Source organism: Magnolia sinica, chromosome 7 (genome assembly GCF_029962835.1).
Source record: "Magnolia sinica isolate HGM2019 chromosome 7, MsV1, whole genome shotgun sequence".
Lineage (NCBI taxonomy): Eukaryota > Viridiplantae > Streptophyta > Magnoliopsida > Magnoliales > Magnoliaceae > Magnolia > Magnolia sinica.
The window spans coordinates 93,352,511-93,376,876 of NC_080579.1; the positions used below are offsets into that span (position 1 = coordinate 93,352,511).

General features: G+C 41.2%; 1 non-coding gene across 1 annotated transcript; it reads left to right on the forward strand.

Annotated features, from left to right (window-relative positions):
- Positions 1 to 2,460: 2,460 nt before the first annotated feature.
- Positions 2,461 to 2,567, forward strand: LOC131252271 (small nucleolar RNA R71). Its single transcript, XR_009174304.1, has one exon. It is a non-coding gene; the product is annotated as a small nucleolar RNA R71 (small nucleolar RNA).
- Positions 2,568 to 24,366: the final 21,799 nt, after the last annotated feature.

The following is a 24,366-nucleotide window of genomic DNA, read 5'->3' on the forward strand; positions in this document are numbered from 1 at the left end:
CATCCTTCGGTAGGCAAAGGTGTCGTAGGGACATGTAAATGTGGTCTTTTCCTGGTCTTCAGGGGCTATCTCTATCTGGTTGTAGCCCGAATACCCGTCAAGGAAACTGTAATAGGAATGACCAGCTAACCTTTTCAGGATCTGATCAATGAATGGTAAAGGAAAGTGGTCTTTCCTCGTGACGGTATTCAACTTCCTATAGTCAATGCACATTCTCCAACCAGTAGTGACTCTAGTTGGCACGAGTTCATTATTAGCATTGGCTACGATGGTGATTCCGGACTTCTTAGGGACCACTTGAGTTGGACTCACCCATTGACTATCAGATATAGGGTATATAATACCCACGTCCAATAGTTTAAGAACCTCGGCCTTAACCACTTCTTTCATGTTTGGATTTAGTCTACGTTGTGGTTGCCGAGCGGTTTTTGCATTATCCTCAAGGTATATGCGGTGAGTACAAATCGAGGGATCGATTCCCTTGAGGTCCACTATCATCCATCCCAGGGCTCCTTTATGCTCAATTAGAGTAGATATGAGCATACTCTCCTGTTCTTTCTCCAGGTGGGCAGAGATCACCACCGGGTATGTCTCATCTTGACCTAAATAGGCATATTTCAAATCAGAGGGCAAAGGTTTTAGGTCAAGCTTCGGCGGCTTGAGGTTAGACGGTAGATGCACTACATCGGTTTGTGGCAATTCTTCAAATTGTGGCCTCCACCAGTTAACTTCAAGTACCGGTGCAGTATCAAGCAAGGCGCACGTCTCCCTAATCATGTCATCATCAAAATCATGGGAGTGGGCCAGGCACGTCTCTAGATGGTCGGAGGACAAGGTCAGAGGTGTCGTATCTTCCACGAAAGAGTCAATCATGTTAATGTCGTGGAAATCGTCATCCTCCTCTAAGTTTCTGCCGTTATTGAAAAAGATGTTTGACTCCAATGTCATATTCCCAAAAGACATAGTCATGACACCATTCCTGCAATTGATAATTGCATTTGAAGTGGCAAGGAATGGGCGGCCAAGAATGACGGGGATCTGAGTGCTTATGTTATTGATGGGTTCGGTGTCCAGGATGATAAAATCTACAGGGTAGTAAAATTTATCAACTTGGACCAACACATCCTCGATTATCCCTCTTGGTACACGAACAGAGCGATCAGCAAGTTGTAGTGTGGTTAGGGTGGGTTTTAATTCACCCAAACCTAACTGTTTGTATACCGAGTAGGGAATCAGATTGACGCTCGCTCCTAAGTCAAGAAGTGCGTGATCAATTCGATGGTTCTCGATTACACATGATATGGTTGGGCTACCGGGATCCTTGAATTTCTGCGGCGCGTCTTGCTTCAGGATAGCACTCACTTTCTCAGTCAAGAAATTTTTCTTTTGAATATTTTGTCGTCTTTTGGTTGTGCATAAGTCTTTCAGAAATTTGGCATATGAAGGTATCTGTTTCACAACATCAAGTAGAGGAATGTTGACTTCACTTGTTTCAACACTTCTAGGATATCCTGAGAGTTAGAGAGAAGTTTTGGTGAAATCAACCGTTGGGGGAACGGAGCAACTAGCTTCTCTAGAAGTTTCGGTTCTAATATTTGTGGGGCATCACTGGATCCATCATTGTTGTCCTCTTCTGGTTCTTGAGGCTTTTCGGGCCTAACCGGAAGAGTTTTATCAATGATCTTTCCACTCCTAAGAGTGGTGATGGATTTAGCATGCCCCATCTGATTTGAAGAGCTAGGATCATTGATCTCGTACTGCGGTTTAGGATTGGGGAGAGGTTGTGCAGGAAGCATCCCCTTTTCTATAACCGTCATACGAGAGTCTATCTTTTGCATAAAATCTGTAATTCCCCGCATTGCCTGAGCCAGCTCTTGTATGAAATTTTGAACCGGTTCCTCTTGAGGTTTCACTTGATTTGGATTTTGATTGAAGAAACCTGGAGGAGTAGCCGTTTGTCCATTCCTCCAACTAAAGTTTGGATGATTTTTCCAACCAGGATTGTATGTATTAGAGTTAGGTTCAGTAAAAGGTCTTTGATAGTTGTTTACGGCATTAGCTTGTTCATTCAACACTCCTCGAAAGGCGGGTATTGTAGGACAATTTTCAGTTGTATGAATGTTGCAATCACAGATGCCGCAAACAATTTCATTAACCTTATCCTTCTTTCCTTCCATGGCCTCAACTTTCCTTATGAGCGTAGTCACTTTACACTTGAGATCATCCTCTTCTTTCAAGAGATATAATCCACCTTTCTCCTTTAATTGAGTTGGCCTAAACATGGTGTTCGACTTTGGGTAATAGTCCCATGATTGTATTTTTTCAGCAAGACTATCGAGGTAATCCCATACCTCATCAACATCTTTATTAATGAACTCTCCATTACACATTGTCTCGACCATTTGGCGCATGGAAGATGTCAGTCCATCATAGAAAAAATTTGTAATGCGTCACGTTTCAAATCCGTGTTGTGGGCAAGAACTGACCAAATCTTTAAACCTTTCCCAACATTGGAAAAATGTTTCATCTTCCTTTTGGGCAAAGTTCATGATTGCTTTTCTGAGGGTAATCGTTTTATGATGTGGGAAGAATTTTTTTATGAATTCCCTCTGCATGTCGTTCCATGTGCCAATGGATCTAGGACGCAATGAATGTAACCACGTCTTAGCTTTCTCTTTTAAGGAAAAAGGAAAGAGTTTTAGCCTAATTGTATCCTTAGATACATTAGGAAAACATAATGTAGCTATAATCTCATCGAACTCTTTCAAATGTAAATATGGACTTTCTGATTCAAGTCCATGGAATTTGGGAAGGAGTTGGATAACTCCTGGCTTGATGTCCATTTGTCCTGTGTTTTCAGGGAAAATCATGCATGAGGGCGTACTCACTCCCGCTGGTTGTAGATAATCTCGTAAAGTACGAGGCGGGGGTGCCTGTTGCACCTCATTTTCATCTTGGGTATCCTCCACCCTGGGTGGAAGTAGAGGAGGTTGGTCTTCAGCCATAACTTCAGTTAACTCAGGGGATTTCGAGCGGTGTCTAGTCCTGCGATGGATAGTCAACCCCTCAACCAATCCTCCTTCAGTCAAGAGACGTCGAGTGTTGTCACAGACCCACTTGGGCATGAAACACTCGCAGCCCTCAATCAAATTTAAAGCCTAGTCCTAAGAAAGGAAAAGAAAATCTAAAAAGAAAAAAAGGGAGAGTTGGAAAGAAATTACCAAATTGGAGTCCTAAGTTAAAACCTGCAAAATAAAACAAAATAAGTTAGATTTTAAAAAGAGAAGAACGATCCTTTAAAAGAAAAATAGCAGTAAATTAATTTCTAAAAGAAGGAATTCCTAAAAGAAAGTGGAAATTTCTAAAATAAATTAGGAAAGACCTAAACTAGAAAGTAAATTATTAAAAGAGAACTGAAAAATAGAAAGTAGGGAAGGAGCTTACCGAATTAGAAATTTCTATCTTAAAGGCCTACAAAATAGGAAGGTTAGTTTCTAAACAAAAATTTTAAAAATAAATTAGGAAACAAATTAGATTCTAAGAGAGTTAGAATTAGAAAGTTACTAGAGAACAAGAATAGAAGGTTAATCTCTAAAAAGGGAAATAACTAACCTAGTTTCTAAAAACAAAAGAGGAAAGTTTCTAAAAATAAACTATTTCCTACAAATAGAGAAATATTAGAGTTAGAAAATTTCTAAGATTTAAACCTTAATTCTAAAAACAGAAAAAGTAGAGAAATTAGGAAGGAATTACCAATTTAAGAACTTATGTCAGGATCCTACAAAACAGGAAAACAGGTTAAGTTTTAAAAACAATAGAATAAAACAAAATAAAAACTTTTATCCTAAAGTAAGTAAAATCTTAATCCTAACCTAATTCTAAAACTAATTAATTTCAGAAAAACGTAGCCGTCAGTGTAACATCCCGTAATTTTCAGTACTCGAGTGTTACTATTATAATCTAGGTTAGCGTATTTGTATGAAGATACAAATAACGTACACTGTTCGCCATCATTTGATAAGTCACAACTCATTACTTAGTGTCAATAGTCAGAATGCCAATATCTCATATCCCACCGTTGATTTAAATAAATTGGTAACTAAATGTTAAAATCCCATGCATTTTGGCCCACTTAGAAGCCCGAATAATTTAATCCTTATAATCAAATACTTATAGAAGACTGAATAAATAAATAAATGGCTCTAATTGGGCTGTTATCCACATGAACAAATTAGAAATGTACATATATTTGTATATATATAAATCTAAAAACAAATAAATAATTTATCGTAGAAAAAAAAAAAAAAAAAAAAAACATGAAGAACATCTCCAAAGAAAGAACCATGAGAATTAAATACGAATAATTGATAATATAAATATAATAAATTAAAATGAAATATGAAATATTCCAAAAATGTTATTTAATGTTATAAATATATATTAGACCATTTAATTCATAATCTGACAATTAAAATCTAGTTAAATGGTTCCGTAGACCCATTTTAGCCGTTGACATTCAATTTCAGAACAATCCGACCATTAGATCGACGAGAATCCACCGTTGAGGGAAAACATCGTGCCCATCTGACCAGTGGAACGCGCCATAAGGACAAAGGAAGTCCCCGAATGTAATAATACAGCACACCTGGGCCGTGGCTCCACCCCAAACCTAGGTAGGACCTTTAAGATTGAACCCCAAGACAATTGATCGGAGCAGATCAGACACCGGAGCCGTGATGTGCCCCAAAGATAGGTGCACGTGCACCCAAGCTCTAATGCACGATGTACATTGAACAACTCCCTGCGGTCAAATAATGTTTGACCGAACTCAAATCCAATTTCTTAAAGCACATCTCCCGCCAAACGTACGATTTAAAAATAAGTATCTTTGAGCTTCAAAGTGGACCACCATGGCCAGTTTCTGGGTAATCCAAACCGTTCATTTTGTTGGTGGGATCCACCCCAACAAAACCATATTAGGATAAGGGCCTCTGCAGAGGAACGAAGGAAATAGCTTTGAGCCGTCCATTTTTAGCAAACACAGCTGGGTCTTTAAAGGGCGGACGGATTGCTGGCGTGAAGGGCAAGGCGGCGTCGGTTTACCCAAGGAATCACTGACGTGCACCGCCAGCCAAAGAGAATTCTCTCTCTCGAGCCATACACTCCCTGACATAGATAAAAAGTGGAAACAGAGCTTTCCATTTATAGAAAGCGGCGTCTGGCACCGGCGGCCGTCGATTGGGGATGGGCAGAACCAATCCCAGCCTTTGGATCTCCATCTCCTTGCCTATAAAGGGAGACGTTAGTGCCCTCAAAATCCACATCCAAGGAAGGATGAAAGAAAGAGAGGAGAGAAAACTGAGAGAGGGAGGAAACAGAGAAGAAAATTGAGCGTACGGTGAGCTCGGCTCGCACTGCCCCCACTCAGTCCGTGAGAACGGACCGAGCCGAGTCAGTGTAAGTTTGCAGCCACACCACTTGAGGGGTGAAAGAGAAAGGAAAGTGAGAGAAAAGAGAGGAAGAAGGTGAGGGTGGTGGCTGTGTGCGTGACAACCCAAGTTCGGGTCGGACCTAACTGCACCAGGTAAAACTTCTTTCTCTAGGAACTCTAAAACAAACTGGGACTAAAGCTCCACCACGCCTCTCCCACACCCGAAACAAACCCCCAAACAAAGCCTTGTTCATAACTGAAAAACACCCTGCAGCTAGAACCACACGCCGGACCAAGAACAGGCCCTGTTTTGGTGTCGATGGTGGCCTGCGTTCAGGCACTGTTTCGGGGCCGAAACTGGCCCAAGTATGGCCCTGTTTTTAGGCCAAGCAGTGACGTATAAATGGCATCAGGAAGTTGTTAAGACTGAGTTCTAGGACAGCCTAAAAATCGGGCTTTGTTGAGCTGCTGCACACCTCAGGAAAAATAAAATAAAATAAAATCGGACGGAGAAGCGGCCATTTTTCGACATGAAAACGGCCCTGATCGGACCATTCTTTGGCTGAGAGAAGTGGCAATCACCATGCCACCATTTGGGCATTGACATGAGTGTGAAACGGCCAGGAAAAGAGCCGTGGTTGAGCTGAAAATCAGAGCCGGGAATGATTTCCAAAACGGCTGAAGCAGGGACCGTTTTCACGATAGGTAGGGTGCTGTACATGTTGCAAAGCAAGGAAGAAGTGCCTGTGGGCTACACCAAATACACCTGGGCCTTGCCAAATGCAGGTGGGCCTCACCCAAAACAGATGGGCTGCCTTGGTTTTAGGCCCTGCACAAATGCAGGCGGGCATGCGCACAGTATTAGCAGGTGGACTCCACCGTACCACAGTTGGTGGGCCACATATATGGCCCCACCTTGATGAGGCAGCTTGTCCAGGCCGTCCGTCCATTTTCCCAGGCCTTGGATGTCCTACTTTAAAGAAGAAATATATATATATATATATATATATATAATAGTGTATTGAAATATAGAAGCATGCATCTTTACGTGCATGTGGATACCGCATAATATAATATACTATATTGCATACAGCACCACTGTTGAATGCATCCTTCCATGCAAATGTGATGCATGAGGACTGCATACAGGCCGTCCATCAGAGGTTTTCTACGGGCCGGATCTGAGAAGTTCATCCAAACCTTCCATTCTCAGCTCACCGTTGCGATAGTATGGAGTCCCCTCCATTTCATGTAGTAAAGTATTACACGTGGGCCCCACACCCATGTGGAACCCATGATAATATAATATTCAGATTTATATCAGGTACATATGAGTTATAACGTTTAGATAGGTATCAGAGGCATGCAACGTTATATAAGGCTGGAATATACATCAGATGCATGTAATATATGATATTCATGTACATGTGCATGTGGCATTAATATGATAATTACATGTATAATGGGCACATGTGGTGGGCCCAACTAAAAAAAGCTGGTGGCCTACACTGCTGGCGGGCCACACCATCAAGCCACAGTGGGCCGCACAATGCCCAAACGTCCATCTAAAAACGATGTGCCCAGGACCGTCCATCAAAAGACGTTCTGAGCTGGGCTGCCCTACACGTTCAAAAAATAATAATAATAATAATAATAATAATAATAAATGTATATATATCTAAATGCATATGATGAAAATAAAAAAATAATGTGATATAATAAATAATTAGGAGGTATTGTATAGCACATGTGTTGTGGTAGGGACCACTTACACATAAACTCACCCAGCCGTCCATCTGTTTTCTTCTGGATGGTGGATTTCACTGATTAACTGACATCAGTAAGATGGATGACATCTTAAGGTATGTAATACCTCTTAACTGTCCAGACTGCAGGCCCCATTTGTCATGGGCGTATGGTGCATCCACACCATCCAAGAGCCTAGTCATATCCCTGGTGGGTCATGCCCATGAGGTATATGTGGTATCTCAACCGTCCAGGTAGGATAAACGGTAAGGCAGGGGAGCGCTGCTATGTATGTATGCACAAACGTCCATCCTTCGACTGTGGTGCGTGGGCCACCACGTCGCACGTACCTTATCCACGACACCCAGTCCAGCTAGAAGTGGAGCCCATTTACATAGGACCCACCCTAATGTGTATATTATACATCCACTCCGTCCTTCAAGAACCATGGATCCCTGGCCGTCCATCAATGGACGTAGCTAGATCATCCATCTATGGACATCCAGCGCCAGATGTGAACACCCAAATCCATAGCCCCACTAGTAGGCTGTGTGGAGAATCTCACTTCAACACTTGAGGTTTTGAAGGCTAACATGGAATGTGTGTACTATCAGGGGTAGCGTCCAGTGCCATCTAAACCATCCGTTAGATACACCCCATGATTGGTCAGAGATGGCCGAGATATCAAACTACCTTCTAAAACTCTACGTGCCATACATGTGGACTCCACCCTACTATACATGATTCATCTAAACTGCCACCTCGTGATGTGTTGCATATCTGCACCATCCACGGGACTTCACTGTGATATATCTGTTAATACCTGACAAATGTAAATTATAACTCTAGGAGACTCCCTGAGTAACCCCGGACCAAAACAAGGCTCAGACCAAGTTCGAAAACACTACCATACAGGTGATGATTCTTCCCCTTGGGCTTTCCATTTTCCCATTAGTTTAAGTTATAGTTATTTCCATTTCATAATCACATGTGTTAATTGTTGGAATTAAATTGCTATATTACATGCTTAATGTTTATCCTGCATATTTATTCATTCTGTGAAATATTTGTGGATTGCTTGTGGAACTTAAATTGGTACACCAATGGGAAACCCCCACCTATATGTGTACACCCATACTTGGGATGTAACCCGACTGGTTGTGATAGTAATGGACCTTCGGCTTAGTGGTTATTGAATGTTGGTTTAAATTAATCACTGATGTGGGCCTACCATCCAGGGTTGTTGTGTCCAATGATTTTTCAGGGATGGTCTTTTATTGCATGGTTTTGATACTCGCCCTATGTGGCTTATTTTGGTATTTGCCTTATGTGGTTTATTTTGGTATTGCCCTATGAGGCTCTGTTATGGTATTTTTCATATATGGGTTCGATGTTTTATATCATGTAACCATGCGATGGTAAGCCCCATATACTGAATATGATTGGCCACTGGTCGATTGAGTTCCATTAAACATCCTAAGGTGGTAGCCTCATGAGCCGGGGATGGTGGTAATGGGACACTATGCCCGACCGTCGGCCTTCGGTGACGAGCTCCCGTAGTGACCTTGAGCTTACCTAAATTGGCTGATTGTAAATTGGACTAATAACGGTTTGGCTAATCATGCATTCATAGCATGTTGGCGATGACGGTGGCTAATTCTGATTCTGTAGCACGTGCCCTTAGGATCTTCGGGTATCGTTTCGCTAGCTCCCGGACCACCGACTATCGACCCCTGTCCGACTGATGATTTTCCCAAGTCGATGATTTGCATGGGTGACGAGCCCAAGTCCTGCTGGAATCCCCAGGCCGATGTGCATACATGCATCCATGCATTTAAAAAGATTACATCATGTATTGTTTTGATGGCCTTGTTGTTTTATAACTATGCTTACCTAATGCGGCGGTGTGTAATCTTGAGGGGAATTCACACTGAGCTGGCCACTCATCCATCAAATATACAACCGTACAGGTAGTGCAGGTGGCCCCGTATATTGGTGAGGAGCAGGCTATGGTTGACAAGGGTGCATGATTCTATTTGCTAAGGGTTGCTACATGATTTTACAATTCAAGGTTGTTGCAATTTACCTTGTTTCACATGTAATATTATGTCAATTTTGTATTTGTAAGAATGGGGACATTGGTTTGTATAAGTCATTATGAGCAACCACTTGTATATTCTAAATGAAAGTTTAAACTTCCCTTTTAGCTTACTTGTCCATTCTACGCTCATCTGCTTACTCTGATAAGGAGAAAAAAAAATATACGTGAATTTGACCATCCTTTAAAGTTAACACTCGGGTTTTTGGGAAACGAGTCATATACTCGGGTCCTAAAAACACGGGGCGTTACAGTCAGTCCCCGGCAACGGCGCCAAAAACTTGTTCACTCCCCAAGTATAGGGTTGTGATGTAGTAATAAACTCGGTAAGACCGAGGTCGAATCCACAGGGACTGATACCTGTACGTTATCTAAAACCAAATAGAACTAGAACTAGACTAAGATGTGATCTAAACCAAATAGAATTTAAGGAATAATTGTGGAATAATTATCTAAAACTTAAGGAAATTCAGAGGAAGGAAACTAGGGATTCAGAGGATCCACTTGTAGAATCAGGGAGATCTTACGCCTGCTTCAAAAATCATGGAAATCAACTAGACTTTCTTTGATATAGTTTTCAAGAGATGACAGGTATATGAATTAGAATGGATTCCATCACCAACCATGCCCAGGAGACAGAGCAAACAACAGAATTAGACTAATAACCAACCAATTAACAATTCATGAAAGTTAGGAAGGATTCCACCATCCGACCATGCCTAGGAGACTATGGTGGACAACAGGGCTTCCTGACATCATAAACATCAAAAGGAGAAAGAAATACTCAAAACCATCGCAGATCCATTGTAATTTCAGTCACAACAAACCCTTAAAAATAACTGAAAGTATTCCTTTTAATTTAAACAGAAATCAACATCAGTCCATCTACACAATAGGCACAAGCTAAGTTTCTCCCATCAGACTACAAGCTTCACCTCTTAGCCCCAGCTAAGAGGTTTAGCCACACATGAATAGCCTGAACCTAAAACAGATACAAAGGAAAAGAAAAACGGAACAAAAAGAAAAGGAAAGAAAAAAAACACTTAGTCCTTTTTCTCCCACTCACGTTCCAGCAGTCCCCTCACGTTCCAGCCTTCAGATCTCCCTCCAACCAAGCTCAGCTCACGTGCCACTGTGCAGCAGCAAAGCCTCCCCGCTCCCTGTCTTCTCTGTTTCCCTTTCTCTCTCCGTTCCTTCACCTTTTCCTCCTCCAAGCTCCCTCTCTTTTCTTCCTTATATTAGAGAGGCGTCGCTGGATGGGTCGGTTGCAAGGAACCGACCGAGTTGGAGTCAGACGCGGAGTGCGTCATCTCCTTCCGCAGCACGCAGTCAGCCAGCTTGGAAACTGCCTTGTGTCGGCTCATCTTTTCGGCCAACAAAACCAATCTTAAGACATTCAGTCTTCTTGCCACGGTTCAGCACTTCCTTGGAGAGGTTTTGAATGGCTCAGATCGTCGAACCAATCCTCGCCAAATTCGCAAAACAGTCTGGAATTTTCAGTTTTTCCGGACGCAAAACAGGGAGCGTAGCTATTACGCTGTGACGATGGTGGGGTCCACTGTCTATTTCAAATGAGAGATCCAAGCCGTCCATTGAATTCCTCTCGGAACTTCAGTCAGGAAGGGTTGCTTTTACTTGGGTTTAGTGCGGTCCATCAAATCACATCTCTCCACCGTCTGCCTTCAGTTTTGACGATCAACAACCGGCCTCCGATGTTTCTTGAAATTCTGCCATCTAGGCGAGGATGATAGGGGGCAAGGGCTTTTGATGGACGGTCCGGATTGGACCTTTTATGCACGATGGTGGCCCACCAACTTCCGCAATCCGACCGTCTGCGTAACAGAGGGGACGGCTGTGGCCGTTTGTGAAGGAGTTCGAGTCCAGGATGGTTTGACCGTCCTGGAGTTTCCGTGCACGCCTGGTGCACCCACGCTATACATGTGCAATGCACATGTGGGTCCCATGCTGATGTATATGAGAGATCAGCTCCGTCCAACCTGGTTGCCATATAATTTAAATGGTTGACACCAAAATTGAAGTATTTCAAGATATCATGCGGGCCCCAGATTGATAAGTTGTGGGCTGATCTGTCCGTTGGGACATTTTCAAAAAGATCCAATGGCTGATTTTCGACGTGTACGGTTAATTTATGGTCTTCAGGCCATGTATGAAGTTTCGAACCAAGCGGATGGTGGAAACCTTGTGATCTTGCAATCTGGCTGACTTTCAGGCCACTTGAGCTTCAGTTTCTCAATTTTCTCGGACCCCTGGCGTGTAATTTCTTCGATTTTTGTCCCCTGGAGTCCGTCCCTTGCCCTTGGTAATGCCTGAGCTTTAAATCCATGCTTTTAACATCCTTTCTAGCCCATGCTCGTAAATATACTCTGCATCACAAATACGATTAAATCAGGTCATTAACCGGCATCATGCTTGTAAATCCAGGAAATAATTGGGGTCTAATATGCAGTATTTGACCCTCAACAGGTCCACATGATAGAGAGTCCACATCAAAGGTGAGCTCCACGTGATGGACAATTAATAATGGTGAGTCCCACATGATGGATGATCGACATCAAGGTGGGCCCCACATGATGGCCAGTCCACATCAAATGCTGACCATAATGATGAATGACCCATATCTAAGACAAGCCCGCATGATGGACGACCCACATCGGATGTGGGGTGCACATGATGGATGGCCCGCATCAAAGGTGGACTCCACATGATGAGCAGTGGATATTGAACGTGGACACCGCATGATGGATGACCGACATCAAATAGGGGCACTACATAATTAATGAACATGCACATTAGAGGTTAACCCTTAATGATGAATAACCCACATCCAATGTGGGCCCCACATGATGGAAAGTCCACATCAAAGGTGAGGCCCACACAATAAATGGTCCACATCAAAGGTTGACCCCACATGATGGACGGTGGATGTGAGGAGGACGAATTATGATACTGGAAATCAAACATGTTTTTTTTTTTTTTGGCTTCTAAGTACGTTGTTTGCCAAATATATTTATTTGCTGAATAAGTAGAAACAAAGATAAGCTACTTACGATATAAGCTACTTACGGTCCAAATGATCTCCTTGGATTTTTCACACAAAGCAAGTGCATAACCACTTTATCAGTTAATTCTCCAAAAACCAACTTGATTAGTTTTTAACAAGTGGGCATTTTGAAGGTTTAGCTCAAAATGACATTTTGGCATCAAACACGTTTTTTTTAGGGTGCATCCAAACAGGACCTTAGTTTAGAGCAGCTTCAAAATGGGGTTTGGATCTAAATTCGACCCATAATTGGATGCATGTAGAAGACATAGTTTTTAATTTGTAAAAGTAAATAATTAAATAAAATATGTAGTAACCGTACATTTGAGTTTCCTGCTTGCTAACAGGGTTCACAGCCTAAATCCGACCTCAGGTGTCAACAGTTCCAGTCCTCAGGTACGGCAAGTCAATGATGGATATACAAACAAGATAACTTATATGTTGTTCTATATCTCCATGAATATAATAACAGTGGCTTGCATTGTCTCATTTGATATACATGCCGAAGTTTATAACATTCAAGATTATGTAGAGTTATACATGAAAGATTTTTTTTTGGCTCTTTTTGTTTGATTTTTCACTTAGGTGACTTGCGACTCTCACCTGAATCCAAACAAGTCGAGTGGTTAAGTCACGAAGTCAAAAATACCATGACCCATGTCGCGACAAGCCTAATAGGTTTGAGGTAATATTCAAGGGAAGTCAAAAAAACCATGACCCATGTCGAGACAAACCTAAGAGGGTTAGAGGTAATATTCAACGCTGGATCTTATCTGATTTGGTTATTCATCTCTTGCCTATGCTTGACATGCATGGCGAGTAGGTGGATTCTTTTACACGCTCGCGTGCCCATTAAATCTCACTTAGTTGCTAGAGTAACTAGTATTATGTATTATTCTCCATTGCATATAACATGAGTAGCTTTTGGCTAATTTTAACCTTACAATTAGTTAAAAGAAGATCATAAACTTTTGATTTTAAAATGCAAAAGGATGCATTTGCCCCTTAAATAGAGGCTATTTTTATCCTTTCAATTCTTTTTTTGTGAGTAGTCTCATCTCATATCTCATCCTCTTCTCATGAGGCCCCTAAAGATATGTATTATTAAGGAGCAAATGCAACAAAAGATTACATATGATTCATTGTGATGACTATACGACATCCAATCCATGCAATTACTGTACTGACTCATGTGAAAATATTAACTCAAAAGGAAAGTAGATCCAAGACTCAAGTGTGCCACAACATTATAAAAAAGTAGGAATAGGTCACGCATCGCTAAAACTATTGAACGTCTTTTCACTTTCTCTCTTTGCATGTAACCCACACTTTTTCTTCTGCATCTCTTTCTATTTTTCTCTTCCCTCCGCACTCTTCATGTGCATCGCAAGCTGCATTATCTTATCATACATGATACTACTACTAAAATTAACCAAGTAAAAGTTAAACCCTAACCCAACTCAACCTACTCAATTTTTTGTTGGGTCTAAAAATAATAGACCATATATATGAGAGGTTTCTCCATGCCAGAAAAAAAAATAAAAAAGGTTCGATTTTCTGTCCACTAGATTCTCATTTTTGGTTGGGATCCAATTTCTCGTGCACTTTGGGTTGCACCCAATTTCGAACATCGAAAGCCGAAAACTAGATTTCTTGGCCTAAATCGGAAAGCTTTTGGCTGCTGGTTTTGAATATATTAACCCAGACAGGCCATTTTAGCAGTATTCCTTCTACTCTTTATTTGTATTCTCTTCTAGACTTTTAGTAGGGTGAGCAATAAAGACCCACCACTAAAAGAGTGGGCCTTTATTATTGTTATGGGTCCTAACCATGGTTAAATGACTAGGTGACTTGGACTGACTCAGTACTGAGTCGAGTGGGGACTCACCCTAATTGAGGGTGAATTGCGACTCAGTCGGGGTGACTCGTCTAGGTGCTTATGGTGCCAAACCATGTCCGATCGACTAAGACAACTTGGTCTTAGCTAGTTGTAACGAGCCAGGTCTACCGGCTTAGGCACCCAAGCCAGCCCAAAAAAAGTTAGCCCGGCCTAGCCCATTAGCATTGGGCTTTTGATTTCTTCATCAGTGGGCCCATTAACTTTATAAGTGGGCTTTTTTTGGGCTCTCATCGAGTTTTATTCGATATTTGCAAAAGTTGGCGTGTTTGGGCAGGGAGAATGAGTTTATATGCATTATTAATGGCTGGATTTTTTAAGACTATGGCCCACTCAAATGTCCAGTGGGCTCGAAATTTCAGCAGATTGGGTTTTCTGTTGGGCTCGGTTTGAAGAACGGTTCAGATTTTCAAACAAGTAACACATGTGAACACGTGCCTGAGATTTAGAATGAAAAACAGGTGGCATCCAAACGTTACTTAGGTCTAAGCCTGACCTGTTTTTAATCGGGCTTAAAATCCAGACGGGCCTCTATTAAAGGCCCAAACCCCTGGGGCCCACATGCTGAGAGATCCCATGATCGGAACTGTCCATGTTTTGGGCTCTATAAGTTATGCTGAACTGATGGTTGTGACCGTAGATGAATTTAGAACAATGGAAAGTAAAATTTGAACGGCGTAGATTCAACTCTAAAAATCATCGGTTAGGATCATTGCTGAAGCTTGATGATGGGATTGTATCTTATTTTGAAGGTAGCGATGACAATATGGACGGTTCAAATCATCATTTCAGCGTGTGGGTCCCAGTAGCTGGCAACACACTGTATCCCGACTCCAGAGTCCAGACAGGAGCCACTCATTATTTATTGGCTAACAGAGAAGCATCCATCACGACCGTACACGCGCTATATAATTCCATGATCACGTCATACATGAGTGGGCCCCACCATGGATGGCAAAGGTCAAAAGGATGCATTTATTAAATATGCAATCTGATTGGAACCTTCATATCTACGGTTAGAATGAAAAGGTCAACGTGTTCATACCTAGCTCTTAAGATTTCAACGGATACAATACAGCTGGTCACTCGATCCGGCTGGATACCACGAGTCCAACTCGCGACTTGACTCAGTGCCAAACGCGTCGATCTGAGTGACCGAATCTTCTAACCATGGTCCATACTCGACGGACTGGAATCCTCTACAGCTGATGGCTGTAGGAAGCGCGTGCAAAATCAAAGCTCTGTGGAGCCCCCGTGATTATTTTTTTTGTTCCATCTAATCCGTCCAGAAGCTCTGATATATCATGTTAACCGTACATAATAAATTGCAGTTAGATCCAGTACTCATGACGGCTATTCGATGGAAAATCACACTTAAAACCTCTAAATTTATGTGGCATGGCCCATCTGAGTTTTCAATTAGTCTAATATTTGTGTTTATACTGGTGGGTCTCAACTGATGGACGGGTTGGATGCAATATAAGCAACACAGTACGCCCCAGGAAGGTTTCTACAATAGGCATCCCCATTGCCACTGTTCCCTATGGTGTGGCCCACTTAAATTTTGGACCGTCCTAATTATTTGTCTTATCCACGCCGTCCATCTGTTTTTCCAGATCATTTTATAGAATTAGCCAAAATTTGAAGCATATCCAAAGCTCAATTGGACCACACCAGAGGAAACAGTGGGAATAATGACGTCCACCATTGAAACCTTCCTAAGGCCCACCTTGATGTTTATTTTCCATCCAATCTATTTAAAAGTTCATAGACCTGGATGAAGGGAAAACACAAATATCAGCTTGATCCAAAACTTCTATAGCCTCCAAGAAGTTTTCGACATTAGACATTCAATCCCCACTGTTTCCTGTAGTGTGGTCCACTTCACCATTTGAATATACTTAAATTTTGGTCTCACGCAATAAAATGATCTGAAAAAAAGGATGAACGGCGTGGATAAAATACATACATTACAGTGGGCCCCACAGAGTCTGGTCACCAGGGATACCCCTCACTGTTGTGTCACCACACAGTCCGCTTCCCATACACACCAGGCAAAAGGCCCATTTGTTGGATGATCAGGATCTTCCAGTTGGTGCATTCCACCAAATCGACCATGTGGATTACTGGACCAGTCAGCCAAATGTACGGTGGTGATGGATTTCAATCCCACATGGTCCACTGCGACCTACCGACCGGAAATGGCATCATTACCAAATTTGTCTCTCTTCCTGATTGATTTATTAATTATCAATTATCGATTGCTAATAATTTGTAGGGTGAGTAATTTGATACTCTGGCAGAGTACAACTCTTGATACGCAGGCACTCAGAAATTGCAAAAATGGCATTAACTAACTTATATAAATAGCTAAACCTAAAGTTTCAAAGTCAAAATCCCAAAATTAGATTGGTTTAACACTCATTCAAAGACACTTGTTCGTTGAAATAGGACCATTGGATATTTTTCATTTTCAACCGTCCGATGAATGCCCCTTGTTTTTTAAATTCATGATGGATGTAAACTAGGATCTATAAAAGTTTAATTCGAGTTACTTGATGACAAGTACGCATCTGAGTAAGCTAAAAATGCCTGCGTATCATCCATCACACTCCGCCCGAGTATCAGAGTTTTTCTCAATTTGAACAAAGTACATACAGATGCAGGTGTTCCAACAGTACGTGGATTGAAGCTACCTGGGCCCACCGAGATGTTTGTGAGAAATCCACTCCGTCCATCCGTTTATCCAGATCAAGTTACGTGGTGGACCCAAAAATGAGCTACATCTAAAACTCAAGTTAGACGCACGACAGGCAAAACTTCAATGGCTCCATGAATGTTTCAACGGTGGACGTTCAATCCTCACTTTTTCCTGTCGTGCGGACCACTTGAGTTTTTATCTGCCTCATTTTTTCTCCCTCGTTGTAACATGATCTGGAAAAACGATGGACGGAGTGGATTTCTCACAAACATCTCGGTGGGCCCAGGTAGCTTCTTGTCGCAGAAACCTCTGCGACAGGCTGTCGCAGGTAATCCGCGTCCCAACAAACGACCGTACGATTCGCTCTAGGATTCCATCCATGTGGGACCATCTTTAGTCCATCCAAACCGTTAGATGTGGTAACCGGTGGTGGATTTGAGATGGACCAAGATTCACAGAACATCCCAACCCTTTGATCATCGGATTATTTTCCATTAAGGACAGACCATCAAAGCATCCATCTCTAGTCCAGAAATCAAAGCGTTTAGATCTTCCAATTTGGAATTCTCTTGAAGAATCTTCCATCGACAGTGGGGCCCATCAAATGAACAGTTGGGATCACAAAACCATGTCCCACATATACGAAATAATCTCATTTGTCAGTCTTCCTTTCATTTTCTGCCTCCATAACACACAACAAAACATAAACTAATTACAGATTAATGAAGGATTAAGCTAAGTCAACTTACACAGTACCGACATTCACGTGCTTGCACGCTTGCATTTTTATATTAAAATAATTATAAATAAATAATTATAAATAAATAAATAAATATAAAGATGTAGGTGGTACCTGTAGGAGAGAAAATCCTATTTAGTTAATTTAATTTTTTTTCGAGATAGATGCATCATGCATCCAAACAGCCCAATATTGTAATCAAGGCAGGTGGTACGGTAGATCCAGGAGAACTGGAATACGATAAAACCATCTCCACCACTCACACGTGCCAAGATGATCTGCCAATCTGGACTGTCCATATAGTATCCTATGTTTTGAATTGCTGACCATTCACAATGTACACGGATTGGATGATCCTATACATCCGATTGGTGGGTTCCAAATCAACGGTAGAAAGTAGAAATGGGCAGCTGATAACCGTGGTTTTTGAATCATGGGGTATCCAAACTGTAATTTCTTGAAAGAGGCCACGTCACACTTCAAAGATTTGTAGGTTAAGATTAATCCACGTGTGGGGCCCACCATGGTGCATGCGTGACCCAATCCATCATGTTCTCCTCGAGACCCAAAAATCAGTCAGATATAAAATTCAGGTGGACCACACCACCAGGAACCGTAGGGATGGGGACAGGGACTACCATTTAAAACTTTCTAGATTGTGCAAGAGTCCCAACGTGTTCTTTTATATGGCATCCAATCCATCTAGAAGATGCGTCCCTCCAGGATGAATATACACACCAAAAATCAGGCTATTACAAAATCCATGTGGGCCACACCACAAATGATATTTAGAAGATTTTTGACATGGTGTGGCCCACCTGAGATTTTTATCAGACTGAGCTTTGGGCCACAAGGAGGACATGAGGGTTCACACGTGTCAGACGGAGCGGATTTTATGCACACATCACAGTGGTCCCCAGACATGTGTTGTAGGATAAGCCTATCCTTCAAGACTTTTGTAATGGATACCGCCTCTCCAAATTAAGCATGAGCTTAACTTGGTTAGGGGAGGAGAATTCATAAAAGGTGATTCACATGTGCCAGATCCAAGCCATTCATCACCTAATGGTTGGCTTGGATCTCACACACTCGCAGCACATCGGCACAGGCACCCCATTCTCCTCTTCTAGGGCCAGTGAAGTGTTTAAGGTGTGTTTGGATGCACCATACAAAAGAGTGGCATTTGCTAGCCTAATAAAGTGGAAATATTCAAAATGTAATTTCTTCAAATTGATAGATGTAGGATCCAATATAAGTTTTCAAGACTCGGCCGACTCAGAGTGACCCCAACTTTCTCTTTTGAAAGGTGGAGTCCGCGCCGATTAGACTCGACCAAGTCCAAGTTGACTTAGACCTAACGAGCCACATCTGTCTTATAGCTCGAACTTAAAAGAAATGTAATTGCAATTTGAAGGCTACTTCCTTATCATGAATACAAGGAAATATGATTAATTCTTTCATTTTCTATTGACCGAAATGAACGATCACGATTCAATTCACTTGTGATGATGAAAGCGGGCCATGCTGTTCGGCCATACGATTCCGTAGGCGTCTACTCGAAAGTCATCATTTTTTTTTCTCTCTTATTTTTAAATTAGGATTTGATTGACATTGGACACAGAGAATAAAACATTGGATATGATATGGGGAGTGGGCCATCCTTGCATTGACTTTGAAGTAAGTGGTTGGCTCAAAGTAACTCATGGTCCCACCAATAGGTTAACTGGCTAACACCCAAATGGGTCCAGTGGTTCGTGATGATGTGACCACCACAAAAATAAACAGTCCACACCATTTCCACCAATGATACTTTCTTTTCGGCTTCGTTTCGAGAAATATCTTGATTCGTGGTTTAATCACACCCACTTCTCATTGATTTCATTGGTTTATGGTGTCCAACCATAAATGGAACAACGAGTTCTTGCCAATAACAACTGCCGTTGAATAGAAACATTAAACTGAAAACCTAGGCAAAATGAGTCCACCTCGTTCTTATCTACGATGATGTGACCACCACACGAATGGACAGCCCACAGCCCACGCCATTTCCACTAATGATCCTTTTTCTTTTCTACTTCCTTTAAGGAAATGTCTTAATATGTGGTTTAATCACACCCCCTTTTCGCTGATTTCATTGGTTTGCTGTGTCCGGCTATAGATGGTTTGATGAGTTCTTGCAAATAACCACAGCCGTTGAATTGAAACATTAAACTGAAAGCCTAAACAAAATAAGTCCACCTCGCTTTTATCGGCGATGATGTGACCACCACACAAATGAACAGCCCACGCCATTTTCACTAATGATACCTTTTATTTTCTACTTCCTTCAAGGAAATATCCTAATATGTGATTTAATCACGCCCCCTTTTCGCTGATTTCATTGGTTTACGGTGTCTGACTGTAGATGGATCGATGAGTTCTTGCCAATAACCATAGCCATTGAATAAAAATATTAAACTGAAAGCATGGACAAAATGAATCCACCTCACTCTTGTTGGCAATGATGTGACCACCACACAAATGAACAGCCCACGCCATTTCCACCAATGATACTTTTTCATTTCTACTTCCCTTCGGTGAAATATATTAATATGTGGTTTAATCACACCCCCTTCTCATTGATTTCATTGGTCTGTTGTGTCCGGCCATAGATGAATCGATGAGTTCTTGTCAATAACCACCGCCGTTGAATAGAAACATTAAATTGAAAGCCTAGATATAATAAGCACTCATGAAAAAATGACCATACACAAATGATAAACTTATAAAAGATTCCTTGTTCAAATGGTAAATGATTTTATTTGAGATTTTATTAGAATTGATTTGGTGAAGTCTCCTCTTCCGTATATCTGGAGAAAAGGAATGATATGATAGGTTTGAGATTGATCCTTGATAATGTAATAGATTATGGCTTGTTTGATTTTTCCAATTACTATGTAAATACCTTCAAATGGGCTATTTTTAGTTCTCACCGCTATTTGGTTGGAGGAATTGTTGCCTCCAAACCTATGTGAATCCTAAGGGCCTGTTTGGATTCGCGTATAGGACTGTATTGTATTGTTATACAATACGGCAGATGTACAATGGCGGATGTGCAATGTATCGAGTGTCCTTTTCGTTTACGAACAGATTGTTTGGGAAGGACTGGCTTTGGACATGTAATCAGCGGATGTATGCATATTCACTGTTTGTTGAAGGATCGATCTGAAATGGACGGTTAAGCAGACCACATACAATACGAGGTCCGGACCTCGTCTTCACCACATACATCCACGCTCAGGACCTCGTATGGATCTCGACGGACGACGGGTGCTGAAAGACCTCCCATCTTCGCAGACGCCATCCTCTCTCTTCTCTCTCTCCCTCGCCTTCTCCCTCTATCTGTCTCTCTCTCAGTCTTTCTCTCTCTTCTTATACCTCTATCTTTCCATCAATCCTCCAAAAACCAAACCTTCCAAATCACGATTCCCTCAATTCACGATCCAATGCTTCGGAATTCAATGGCCTAGGGTTTTAAATAACCAGCAAAAGATCGTCAGATTCTGAAAACATCGGCAAAAGGGTAGGAATGAAAATCCAAGAATCGGCACGGATCTGAGACGACGCGAGAACGGAATTCTAATCAGCGTACCTGATATTATAAGGTCCAAAAAAATCAATAGTTGCACCTCTTCTTGTTTTGATTTTCCGTCGTTTCTGTAAAACTAAGGAAATGCGGTGTTCTCGTTAAAAAATGAGGGGGTTGTTTTCTTCTTGTTTTTCCTGATGGAAGAAAGCTCTTTTAAGTTCATATCGCTGCTATCCATTTCATATTTATACTCTGCCAGAGTGTAATGGAAGAAAACTCTTTTAAGCACGTAGCCGAAGGAAAGAGTTATCTGGTGGAAGAGGTGGTGCAGTGCAATGACTTCGCTGTACTGCCCGATGTCTTCGTAATGTACGTCCGAACCGTGTGTCCATGCTATTCTGGTTCTGCGCTGTATTTGCATGCCACGTACAGACGCGGATTTCAAATCCAATTCAAACGGCGTATATTGTATTTATTACTCATAAAATAATGCAGTACGTTAGGATCCGGCGATCCAAACATGCCCTAAGTGAGTTTTATGTGCTTCTATATGTAGAAAAACTATGGTACATTCATCAGTTTCATGAGCTCATCAGTTTCATGAGCACATGAAACAATGGTCATAACGGACGTCAACCACTAAAAGCTAAAACCTTCCTAGGGCCACACTAATGTTTATTTATCATCCAACCTCTTCGTAAGATCATACAGACATAGATTAAGGGAAAACATAAAAATTAGTTTAATCCAAAAATTTTGTGACCCCCGATGAGTTATCAATGGTAGGCATTCAATTCCCTTTGGTGTGGTTTACTTGAGCTTTGGATCTGCTTCATTTTGGGCTCATGCCTTAAAAAATGCAGGCATGGATATGACATATAATATCATGGAGGGCGCATAGTTTTTTTGCTAAAAATGTTTTCACACCTCTACTTTGCTCTGGACTTGTCAATGTCAGCTTTAGGTAAAAGCATAATTAAGATATATGTAATGATGGCCACTTTATAATATATTTATATTGTAATTTGAAAATCAAACCTGCGCTTAAGATATGTTTAGATGCCACCTCATTTTTCATTGAATATAGGAGACTTGCATTTATAGGCAAGTGATGGCTAGAGCTGCACACAAATCAAGTTAGCTCAGTTTACTCGCTCGACTTGACTTGGAAAAAGTCAGCTCAGAACTTGACTCGAACTTGACTCAGTTTGAATCGATTCGACTCAAATTAGGTTCATTTAATATAAATATTGTTAATGCATTGATTTATACACCCTATTTGTCAATCACGTGAGTCATTGTGTCATGTAGTCGGTTTAGCCTTTGAAAACTGAAGACCAAAGACAAGTGATGATGGAGCATCAAGGAGCAAAGAACAGGTAAACACGGTGTCTTAGTGATCATAATCATTGATCCAAAACAACCTAAATCTATATATGATTTTAAACTTAATGGGTAAACCTTTTATTGATCATTCTTGGATTGGCTTTAGAGGTTCTGTTTTGCTGAAAAAGCTACACAATTTCAGCAACCTTCGTTCTCACCAAACTCACCTTTGGTCCGATCGAAAACGGCCAAAACAGGACAGCATGTTAGGGTAGAATTTTGGGCAATTCAGTTACAAACGAGTGCCACCTTCAGTCTCACCGGAGACCACTTTCGGTGTAACCGAAAGTACCCAAACTATCCAACAACTTTCCTGACTAATCGGTTCAACAGAATCTCAATTCGGTGTGACCAAACATAATTCGATGCGACTGAACCTACATTCGATACGATCAAAGACTAGCCGTTATAGATCCGTTGGAGCATTTTTCTTATAAATCTAGCGATCAGATCTTTATAGAAATGATGGATTTTGACATTTTAAATACCATAGTGCATCTCGAGCTCTACCAAACCTCTTATGCTCTATCACAATGAAATTCATGCTCTCTTCATAGTGATTTTTCACTCAAATGAGCATTACAAGCTCCTCTACAAGAAGACCATGATCTCAAGCCCTCTCTAGAGTTTAGACAACAATTTTCTCTGCAAATCTTAGTATCTATTAACATCTAGAATGTCCATCAAGTAGAATCTCCTACGCTTTACAACTTCCCATTAGTTGTAAGAGATTCTAGTCAACCTCTCATCACCTTGGTCACCGCATCGAAGCATCACATGCGAGGTGTTTGATCTTGGAGCTGAAGCCTTGGCAAAACATCGGCATCATGATCGGGTGAGCCAAAAGGAGCTGATTAGAGCATGGGAGAGCATCAATTAAGCAACCCAAGAAGACGCTACAAAAAGGGTTCAATCCGACAAATACGTTGTCATGTGTAAGAGTTCACATACACTCTTTCCTTGTGTAAAATTTAGTGTAAGAGTTTGAATTACCAAACTCGACTAGGTTCTTGTGTAGGGCTTAAATCAAAGTCCTTATATGAACTATCGGACACAGGTGTGTACGTGTTAGTCTCAGATTGAGCCTCTGGTGGGAGTAAATGCAGGTCCTTGATTAGGACCGAAGTTAATTAGCCTATAGAAAACCAACTAAAGTCTCTTGTAGGAGCACGGCAAGAGTGTACGTCAGTAGGCTCTGGTGTAGGACCGAGGTTTGTGATAAGCCTATAAAAAATCACGTAAAATCTCTTGCAGGAGCTAGTTCTTATGTAGGATTATAAATATTATAAGTGAACTTAATTTAAAACCTCTAATAGTGAAATCCAGTACACTCATGAGTTGAGTGCGTCCGCCGAGAGTAGAATATAAAACCGAATCACTATACATGCATGTATTTGGGATTGTATTTGAGCACTTATTTAATTATGCTTATGTGATGAATATTTAATTTTATACACACACACACGTGATTAGATGAATGCTAGAAGTTAATATGTAACACATCCCACACACACATGTACACTATCATATTTATAAAATAATTACTTAATTACCACATTTTTTTGTAGTGTATGGGATTGGACCCTCTATTGGCTTGAAAGCCTTAGAGCTAATTGTTTTACTTAGTTTAATTTGCATATTAGTTTAAATAGACAATTATGTTTTAAAATGCATAATTTTTAATTAGTCCTAATCACCCTCATCTAAAACATAGTCACCATTTCTTAGTTCCGCAAAGC